The sequence below is a fragment of the Taeniopygia guttata genome, chromosome 9 (assembly GCF_048771995.1).
Source record: "Taeniopygia guttata chromosome 9, bTaeGut7.mat, whole genome shotgun sequence".
NCBI classification, from domain to species: domain Eukaryota; kingdom Metazoa; phylum Chordata; class Aves; order Passeriformes; family Estrildidae; genus Taeniopygia; species Taeniopygia guttata.
In genome coordinates this window covers 16,377,319-16,388,055 of record NC_133034.1, presented here as the reverse complement: position 1 = coordinate 16,388,055, position 10,737 = coordinate 16,377,319, and positions in this window count along the sequence as shown.

The following is a 10,737-nucleotide window of genomic DNA, read 5'->3' as shown; positions in this document are numbered from 1 at the left end:
TGTGTTTTCTCTCCCTCTTTTTTTTTCTCCCCGCTCACAGCCTGCTTTGCCAGATGGCTAAAATTTGCCTCTCAATAGAGTCTGAGGCTCCAGCAAAAACAGAAGGCAAGAATGTGTGAAAAAAAAAAAAAAAATCCTGTGCGGGGATAAATAGCTTTAGTGGTGGTGCTGCCGCTGGGATCGGCGCTCGGGAATTGCTTTCAGCATCTCTGCTTAGTGCCGAGCACCGTTTGGGATGAGGATCTGGCTTCCAAGAAACTTTGGAGCTGTGACAGTATGAATAAAATGAAGCCCTAATTTGCATCCTCCTGTAGAACGGAGGAATTGCCAGATTCAGTATTTTGTCCCAGAGCAAAAGAGCAGCTTTAGAAGTGGACTCTGCTCAGGAGTGAAAACTTTAAACACTGAAGTTTCAGTGTTTTGAGCCTGATTCCCTCCTGGTTCAGGAAACAGGTAAAAACATGAACACTCCCCGCTGAGCCGCGGGAGATTGATCTCTCCTCCCTGTGCCAGGCACAAACCAACCCAAACTCCCCTGTCTGCATAGCTAAGTGGGAAGAAGATCTATCTTGGCTGCAAATAAGGGAATAGCACGTAGGACGTCAAAGGATGCAAGTGTCTCCCTCATTCAGAAGTATCCTTGGACACACGAGGAGCAAAACTTTAATAGCTGTTTACCAACTTCAGCTTGAGCTGGTTAATGTAAACTCCGCAGATATCCACTGGCAGGCAGGGACGCACATGCAGCATGTTGAAAGGCACACAAAAACAAGAGCCGGGAAGAGGCAGGGAAACAGGGATGTGTTGGCACCACTCCTGGAGCAGCAGCTCCCAGCCCTGCCGGGCTCCAGAGCTCGCTGATGTCAGGCTGTGTTAAAGGGGCGATGGTACCTCCAGCTCTGCACAGGCTTTGTCCCTCCGGCAATCCTAGAGGAGCTGGAAGGGAAGGGGATAGAGTGAAAAAAGTAAAATTTTCTTTTCCATTTCTTTGTATTTTAGGGGGTTGTGGTTCCTTGGTTTCCCGTGCAGAAGCTGCTTCTCTCGTTCCTGTGAGTCTCTCATTCTGCACTGAGAAAGAAATGGTACCTAAGAGACACAGTGAAATAAAATAGAAAAATATGGGTGGAAAAGCACTAGAAAAAAAGAAGAAAGGCCTTGAGTAAAGGGAAGATCTCAGTCTGCCATAATTTCTAGCTCTATTTGGGAAGTTTTAACAGCTTATCACTAAACAGACACGAGCTCTCACTCATGCTAACACACCCAGGCAAGCTGATCAAACTAATTAATATGTAAGCAATGTGTCAAATGCAAGGATTTATTTTTGCAGACAAGTGTGGTCCTGTCTGAGCCCTGAATACACTGTGATCTATTTTTTCCCCTGCCTCTTCTGCAGGGTGGTTCCTTTATGCATTAATTTTTCCATCACGGCAGTCTTCTATAGCTTTTCGGAATGGCTTCTCTAATTCAGGGGCAATATTAATTCTGAAGTGAGATTTTCTTTGCCTGCCAATACTCCTTTCAAGACAGATCACCTCGGGTCAAAGTCAGTGTTTACACTTCAAGGCTGGACTGGGAAGTGTAAAGTGGTAACAGAAGCTCTGCAGGTTTTTGGACCATGTTGGTGGATGCAGCATGGGTTTGGAGCATCCATGCTGACCGTGTAGGCTCTGGAAGGCAGGAGAGGATGCCCAAGAGGCAGCACACTGCAGATCCCATCAGCAGCCCTCTGAACTGATTTCCCTGCTAGGCTGCTGAATCCTAGGGGTTTTCCTTGATCCAGTGCTCATCCCCATGCCCCAACCCACTTGGTGTGCAGAATCACATCCACCTAAAAGCTTGCGCTGACCAGCTCAGGACTCGGTTTTTTTAGCCAAATCTTACCTGAGATACTGTGGGCTCCTAAAGAAAGTTGAGGGGCAGTGGCTGCATGGCCACAACTTCAATTCTGCTGTACCCAAGTGCTTAAAATTACCTGCAGCCTCCTGCATCCCCTCTGCCTCCTGCTCCAAACTCCAGCCCCAATGGCAACATTGCTGAATCCTCTAGGAAGGGACTCTGATCTCCAAATGAGTCCTGTTGGAGCCTAATGAGCTGGCCTGGCTAATTGCACTGCCCCCCCTGGCTTACAGCCCTGATTACTCTCTGTAGCAACATAAACCCTGTGCTGCAGTGTCTGCTGATGGGGAGGCAGATGAGGACCTGGAAAGGGAAGGTGATGCAGAAGCTGTTCTGGCTACAATGCCTTCTCCAGTGTTATTCCCATCTGATAGAGAGGAGGACTCATCATAGCCAGGTCCGGCCATTGACATGGCTGTGTGAAGTGTCCATGAAAAGTAAAGGCAAAAAAGGTCACCAAAAGAGGATCTGGTGCTCCAGGCAAGGTTCTCATGTGCCCTGTTACCTGCTCTTTATCTGAAACATCCAGCTGGCTCACAGCTGCCGGTGATGCCAGGGCTGTGGAGACATGTCCCACCTTACTGGGGCACTTGTAAAAATACTACCTGAGGTCTCACCATGCAGTGACTGGAGTGGGCATGCTGAGTTTTTAGGAAGGAGTGTTTTCTTCCCCAGGTACTGGTGGAGCAGTGGAGTTAGACTGTGACAGGTCAGCAAACAGACTCGGACCTGCTTTCTCACTGATGTCTCCCATACTTGAAAGATCATTTATGGAATTACTTCTGCATGTCCATGATGCTCATCAAGGACTGAGCTCAGCAGTGTTGTCCAAAGCAGTTTTTTAATGCTGGGGACAAATTTACCTCCTTGCAATAATACCCCAACACTGAGTGGAGTTAGACAGGGCTAAAACAGGTGTGAAGGATAAGTATGGACTCAAAGGAATACGACTGTGGGATGAATCTATGACTGGTATAAATGGTCATAACCTGAAAACCAATCTCTTGGAAATGTTTTTGACCCTGCTGCTCTCTGGGTCAGGCCAGCACAGCCCTCATCACAGCCTGTCTCTGTGTTGGGCACACTGCAACGTGTGCACTGCTCCTTGTCATGATGTATGTGACAGGGACAAAAGTGCTGGCAGATCTTGCTCCTGTCTGAGCCATGGCATCTCCTCTGCTCTCCTCCACCTGGGATTCTGGAGAAGACCTCATTCTCCAGGAAATGTGAGCTCTGCTCTTTGCATCTTTCCTCAGCCCTGCAGGAGAAGCAGGCCCTGCTCCTGGCATTTCTCCCCCATCTCTGATGGGTTCCTGGAGCCCCCTCGTGGCTCCTGCCACTGACAAGATCCCACCGAAACCACCTTTGGGGAGCTGCTGGGGGTCTGCTGCAGCTCCTGTGCAGCTCCAGTGCTGGGCAGGCAGCTAGAGTCACCTTGGGGATGTCACAGTGGGGACAGGGCACAGGGGTGACAACAGAGACACTCAGGAGAGTGAAGAGGGCAGACAGCCCCATACCAAAGCCATTTCCCTGCTTTGTGAGCCTGGGAGGAGATGAGTCCTTCAGTGGCTTTGCAGCGCCTGCCCTTGGATGTGACAGCCCCAGGGGAGGTGGCCAGAGCCCAGATCCGGCGTGGGGGAAAGGGAGGGGGTATGGGCAAGGGGGACGTGAGACAATGGGGGAAAGCAAGGAGGTGGAGATCGGGGGAGGAGGCGACACAGAGGTGGGGAAAGGGGCTGTGGGGTGATGGCAGGGGGAGTCTGTGAGAAGAGGGGAGAGCGGCTGGGAAGCGGCGAGCAGGGCAGGGCAGGGCTCGCTGCCAGGGGCTGGGGACACCAGCCTGTCCCACGGGCCCCAGTGCCACTAGATGGCACTTGAGCCTCTGACACGGGGGGCCCGGGATGCGCCGGGGCTCCCAAAATGCTCCCGGCAGCAGTTCCCGTGGGGCATTCTGTCCTGGGGACTGGATAAGGAGAAAACCTAGGGGCTTTTGGGACAGGGACTTCCCTCCTGTCCCCGGGCTGTGCTGGCCCTCCTCTGGCGCTTGCCATGCAGAGAGGCTCATGCCACAGTCTCCTGCAGAGCTGACCTGCTGAGGTACCACACAGCTTCCACTGGAAGGCACCTCAAAAAATCTAGAGCACTCTCAGCACAGCCCAGTGGTTATTCTATAAATCGATGCTTTGCTCAGTTGTGAGAGAAAATCAGATCCATAATGCTGTGGATGGAAATATTGAGCACTTTTTCTCATTTTCTGTCCCATCCTCTGCCTCTACATGCACACTGTGAGGTCATGGGAAGCACCTCAGCATGGTGAGTCACACCATGTTCGGGACTGGCACAGGATAATCAGGATTGTTTCAACAACCAGACATTCCCCTCTCTGCTGAAACTGAGGGATGCCTGGGTGACCCCAAAAGGGTGCACAAAGGAAAGAAAATGCATGTAACAATTGAAATAAAACCAGAGAAATCTGGATGTTGTGTCATATATTGGCCAAGTCAAACATATCTCCTCTTCTCTAGATCCCAGCCACTGCATTACTGGCTCCTGACAGCTGCCAGGTCTGTGACTTTGTGCTGCTGTGTAACTGTGTGTGCTGGGCCTGACTTTGATGGATGTTTTGTCATTGCTCCCCTTTGCATTCCACTGGAAGGGAAGCCCATGAGTGTTTTTGAGAGTGTGAGACCTGAGGTGCTGAGGCATCACACACCTGACAGGATACAGGCTTGGCTCAGCCTACACCACTGTTGAAGGACAGACACAAGACTTGTGAAGGGCTCAGACACTTAGTACCCACAGAGGGAAGCAGCAGAGCATCTCTTGCACACCTTTGAGAGAAAAAGACCTCTGAAATTTATTTTGAGCAATCCAGGGAAAACCTGGGGTAGGGACAGGCTTTGAAACCTGGTCCTGCCTCATTACCTGATGCCCCACACTCTCCCCAGTCCAGGGGAGTGCTTGGCATGAGAAGGGCTCAGTTTTCCATCCCCAGGTGCCCAGACTCAGCATCCTTTGTTTGTTCAAGCACTTTTCTTGGTGACAAGTGAATCACTGGGGAGCTCTGCAGCCTGTAAGGGTCACACCACAACCAATCCCTCTGTGCAAACCAGTGTCCTCTTAAGAGGCAGATCACAGTTGTAATGCTTTCAGACAAGCCCAAATTGCTGTGATTTCCCCCTGACAGAGCAACTGTGAAATTGCAGTGGGACAGAGCGTGTGACAGATTATGTGGGTGGCAGGGGATGATAGCAAATCCATGGCCCTGGAGGGGGCTGAGCTGTGCTCCCGAGCACAGATAATGTGAGCTGGCTGAGCTCAGTCAACAGTTTGTTTGCAGGACCTTGTTTTGCTGGAAAAAAAAATAGACCCAGAAAAATCTCAGAGCATTATTTCCTTCTCTTTTTTTCATTCCAAAAGTTTGGCCCTGCTGAAGCTGGTGGGTGTTGGACCATGATGTGAGTCACTGCTGGTCCTGATAGCATCAGCCCCTGCTCACATGTCCAGGGTTCATTGCAATTCACTGTAGCTCGTAGCTCTCAGCATTCAGGTCTGCAGCCCTGCTCCTGGTGTGTCACTCTCCACACTAAATGCAGCCTCTTTCCCCTCTTGGGAAACCTGAGAATAAATGCCCTGGGAACCCAAAGCTTCCTGCTACAGCATGTGCATTTTTTCTCAGGACCAATAGACCTCCTGAAGCTCCCCAAAGGGGGAAACCCTCTGCCCTGGGTGGCTGTAGTTACTTCTAGGCATGGTGGTGAGGATGTGATGGATGTGGAAGCCTGCAGGTCTTTGTTAGCTGCAGCAATGAACAATCCCATCCCTGAGAGTGTTGTGTTGGGTCCACCTGCTCCATGGGGTCCAGGTTACAGTGGCACCAAGTAGAATGGTGACTGGGGAGCAATTTGTCATGAGTGGTGGCTCCTGAGGCTGCCATTTGGTCCTTGGTGGAGCAGGGGTAGGCAATTGCATCCTCTGAAGCTATTTACTGTGTGTCACTAGTGCTGGGGACACTGCCCATGTGTGCCATGAAATACATGCAAATTTATGCTTGAGGCCCCTGTCTGTGCCTGTGGTAGGAAGAATTTTTAAGGCTGGTGATGTCCTCATGATGCTGGCTATCTCAAGAACACGGCCTGGAATGAAAATTACCCCAAAAAGGTTTGGTGTACAGAGAAATGTCATGGTGACATCTGCTGCTTCTGGACTTGGTGAGGCCAAAACTGTTGGGAAAGCCCTGGTGCTGGGGCTGCTTCAGTGATGAGGCAGCTCGTATAGACATCTGTGCCAAGTGACTCATTTCCTCCTGGCCACAAGGGGAAACTGCTGCTGCCAGCATGGAAACCCACATGTTTGTAGGGCCTTTCAGTCACTCCAGGGATCATCCCTCTTGCTTTCCATTTCTGGGGTGGGACATGGAAGCTGGGCTGCTGAAGAGTTGCTAAGGCTGGAAGGCAAGGCAGGAGCATGGGGGGGTTGCAAGAAGGAGAAGGTGTCTCAGACACATCCTTTGACACTGGTGCACACCGTGTTACTGCTAAGGAGACCCCCGGGCCCCCACAGCCACAGCTGGTGTGTGCCTTGCACCTTTCACCCAGTGCAACATCCATGGCAGAGGCCTGATGTCCCCTGCCTCAGTTTCTCATTGGACACAATGACAATACAAATGTTGAGGCCATCGAGCCACTAACTGGCGAATGTGCTTCCCAAGCTGCTGCCCCTCACCTCCCAGCCCACCGAGCACCCCTACCCAAGGAAGGTTTGGATATTTAACCCTTCCACTGGCCATCCCTTGGAGCAGCAGGAGGAAGACTGGAAACTTGTGGCTATGTGCAGACAGCAGAGTAGAAGAGGACTCGGGAACTGAGGGATGCAGGAGAGGACCTGAGCTGTTTGCCTGCCTCTGTGCACTGCTCCGAACGGGCTCGGGAGCTGTCCTTCTTCAGGAGGGCTTTGTGAGCCTTGCTGTGGAGGATTATCGACAGGCAGCAGCTCTGCTCTCATTACAACCCGTAAATCACCCACCGCGGGTCGTTAGGGGGTGTGCAGAATGGCAGGAAATGCATAATCTGTTCTGTAGGCTGGAGGTGAAAACAGTTTATAGATCACATAGCCGGAGACAGGAGCATGGGGGGGTGGGGGGGGGGCTGATTTCAACAACTCACCTGGATATATGAGACCCAGCAATGGGCCATTAGCTCTCTTCAACATCTGCTGTGGCTTGTGCTTTTTGGGACAACCACATTTACAATGTTTTTCAAATCACATCTTAGTTTTTACTCATTCTCCAACCAACCCCTCCAGGACATAAAAATTCAGCTGATGATGAGCCATGGGTTTGGGAAAAGCAGGTTGTTAGTCCTGAGGGCAGCAGTGGGCAGAGAGGGATGGTGCCCTGAGCTGAATTTGTGGAGAGCAATTTCTGCATTATTCATTCATGAATGTGCTCGTTGGGAGTGTCTCTGAGCATAAAAAATGATAGTGAACATTTGTAGCATCACAAATTGACTGCACACAGGTGATTTCACTTGCTGTCAGGACGCGGCCACTTCTGGGGCAGAGTACAGGTACCTGAGCACGTCACCAGTGCAGGGGAGAGACTGGGCACACTGGGCAAGGGAGAAGTCTGAAGCCAGTGTCTGCCTGATCCACTGCCAGGCAGCGACACAGACACTCTGTGCCCTTGATTACAGACAGAAGAAATTTAAACATCAGTTTTACACCCCAGGGAAAGCTCCACAGCCTTGGGCCATGGCTCCAGACTGTGCTCCCATCTCAGAGCAGGGTGCTGAGCATGGCTGGAAGCTGGGGGTTAATGGTGCTTGCTGGTCTGACACAGCTGCACTGGTTTTGCCTTCAGACCAGTTAGAAACTGCAGAAACAGCTACAGAGAAGCTGAGAGTCATTTTGTTATCCTGGACTTTGTGAAGACTTTCCCCATGATTCCCTTGCTCTGCCTTCCTCCTCTGCTGTTTCCATCAGGCTTGGGGCACACAGGAGTGTGAGAAGCTGCTCAGAAAGCTGAGGGATGCAGTTTGGGTGAGGTGTGGTGTGCCTGGTCCTTAGGAAACTTGCTGATTTGGGTGCGGGCACCTGTGGCCTCCTGCAGGACGTGGATGTAGGCTTGGCTTGCCCAGGAGGACTTGCACATCAGCTCCATCCAATTTCTCCTTAATGGTATCTTTTAGTGGGGGCTGAGCTGGGACTCACAAACCTTCTTTCAGCTCTCAGTCTGGGCTCCCTGGGGAAAGCCAGTCTGTGATGAGTGGGGGCCAGAGGGCACAATGTGCAGGGGATAAGCTGTGTCGATAGCTAGCGTAGGTGGATGAAGAGTCTGTGTGCTACCATGCTATAAACAGTAACAAAGACACCAAACCCACACAGACAGGTCGCTGATGAGACACCAGCAGCCTTAACAAGAGACGGAGGAACCATCCAGCTGCCTCCAGCAGGTGCTGGTGGTGAGATATGCTTCATGTCTCATCAGTGCTGGGGAAGTGCTGACAAGAGAAACAAAAGGTGTGAGCAGGGATGGAGAAGGAGAAGCTGGATGGAAAATGTGTCTTTAGATCCATTTCTAAGTGAGAAAAATCTTGAACATCTTAGAAGACTGCAAGGGGAGGGGGTGGGCCACTCAGCAGGGTTTGGATCACCCCACAGCAGCACTGCAGCACGATGGGCTCTTGGTGTAGTCAATGAGAGCACCAGTCTGGGCTGTGCATCCGTGGAGTGACTCCAGCAAACACTTGTGCACCCGTGCTGTGAGCAAAGCTGAGCTGGAGCCCAGATCCTGGGCCACTTACTGCTGGAACTGCCAGCCTGGGAATGTCCTGTACCTTCCTCTGATGCAACTGACTTTGGGAACTGGGTGATGAAGGAGGGTACAGCATGGGGTGGCTGTCACTCCCTGCCTGTCCCATCTGCTTTGTGCCAAGGTCAGAAATGTTTTGTGGTTTTGGTTTTTTTTTTTTTTAATTTGGTTGGCTTTTGGAGTCTTTTTTTCACCCCCTAGCTGTGTAATTTCATCTATAAAATGCTGAAGTGTCAGCTGGGATCAAGTCCTGCCTTTCATTTTCTGTTTCTGCTTAAATTAATATTGATGTAGTGTTTATCTTTATTTAATATTCATGATGATAAAAGACTTGGAGTCATTCCCTTTTAATTACATCCCTCTCACAGAAACAGTCTAGTGCAATTAGAGGCCTTCCAGTGCATGAAAGAAAAACAAACAAAGTTTTTGCCCCCACTTCTGGAAGTGCCACGTGGGGCTCCCAGGGGCAGCCCCCTTCCCTCTGCTCTGGTGGCCTCTGAGCAGGAGTTCTGTGTAGGGCTCCTCTGGGCTGTGCTGTTAGGGAATCCACAACACTTGGTGACCACCTGCAGCCCTCTAATGTGGGGCAGTGTGTGGGAGAGATAGGAAAGAGGCAAATGTGCAGCTCCACTGGATGGGGGTAGGTGGCTTTGAATGCAAGGAAAAGCAGCTGGGGTTTCCTGAGGGGGGGTTGTGATGTGGGAGCTCCATTTCTGTCCTTGCAGCAGCCCCCCTAGGGGGGTGACTGGAGCCCTTATGCTTAGATGGGGGGGAATTGGAGCCCCTGTGCTCTCTACCCTCCCTTCTGCCTGGGGATGTGTCCTTGTGCAGCTCAGAGTCTGTCCCTTCCCTCCCAGCTATAACCACTTAAATAAAATCTGGGAAAATGACCATGGAGTGATGCCTTGATGGCAAGGCAATGAGCAGCTCTCCTCTTTAGCACTCAGGCAGCATTCCTCCTCTCTCCCATTACCTTATCCACGAGCAAATTGTTATATTGAGCTGTGCAAATTGCCCAGAAGCTTCTGCTGGGAGCCTGAACCTTTTCTGACACATAAAGCCAATCTGTCTGAGCGTGCCTAATGTTCAGACACGGTCTGGTGATCAGCATCTGTTTTGGCAGCTGGGGCAGTGGTGGCTTCTGCTCTTGGTGTGGTTGGTGACAGGAGGCAGCAAGCCTGAGGACTTCCTGTGGACTGTGACAACTCTTCCTGCTGTCTCAGAGCTGGGTTTTCACAAGTCTTTGAAAATTTGAGCCCTGAAGCATTGGATGTCAGCATCCTACATGGAAACATCCCATGTTCCACTCTGTTTGGGGACCCCTGTGCCAAAGAACTTTCTGTTCTTGGGCTGCCTTTTGGTGAGTAATCAGATGTTGCTGGTCACATCCTGCTCACAACCAGCTGATTGCTACCTGCAGCTTTCTCATGTTCAGTGGCTGTTTCCAGCAGCAGTGTCCTTTGGCTGAGACAGCACCTTAATGAGGAGCTCCTTTAAAGTCTCTGCTCTGTTCAGGCAGGGCTGAGTGCAACAGGCCGATCATTTTCACCCTGAAAAATGTACATAATTCCATTTTACATAGGGGATAATCACTGCAGAACTGACTCTTATTTCCATCCTTTTCCTGCTGTAATTACTATCCCCCTGCTGGATGTCTGTGCATGATGAGTGAAAATTTAAACTGCCCTGGGTGATGGGACATAGACCTTGCTGAAAAATTTAAATGTCTTGTATCCAGAGAAGGCTGGCCCATAAATAAAGGATGAAGTCTCCACTGCAGGAGGGAAAGAACTAGTGCAGCTCCCTATTTAACACCTTCCTGCCCACCTCCATCCTTGCTTGGTGCTGTGGTTCTTCTCCTTGCTGAAATCTAGGAACTTGTAGGAGCCCCAGAGTGTCAGAGGCTGAAGCCACAGAGCTAGGAGGCCTGGTTGAGTCACTGTGTGGGTTTTAAGGAAGCCTTGGATTTAGGAGTAAATTGAAACAACCATCCTGAGTTTAAGTGGGCATGTTGATCCATTTAGCCTAAG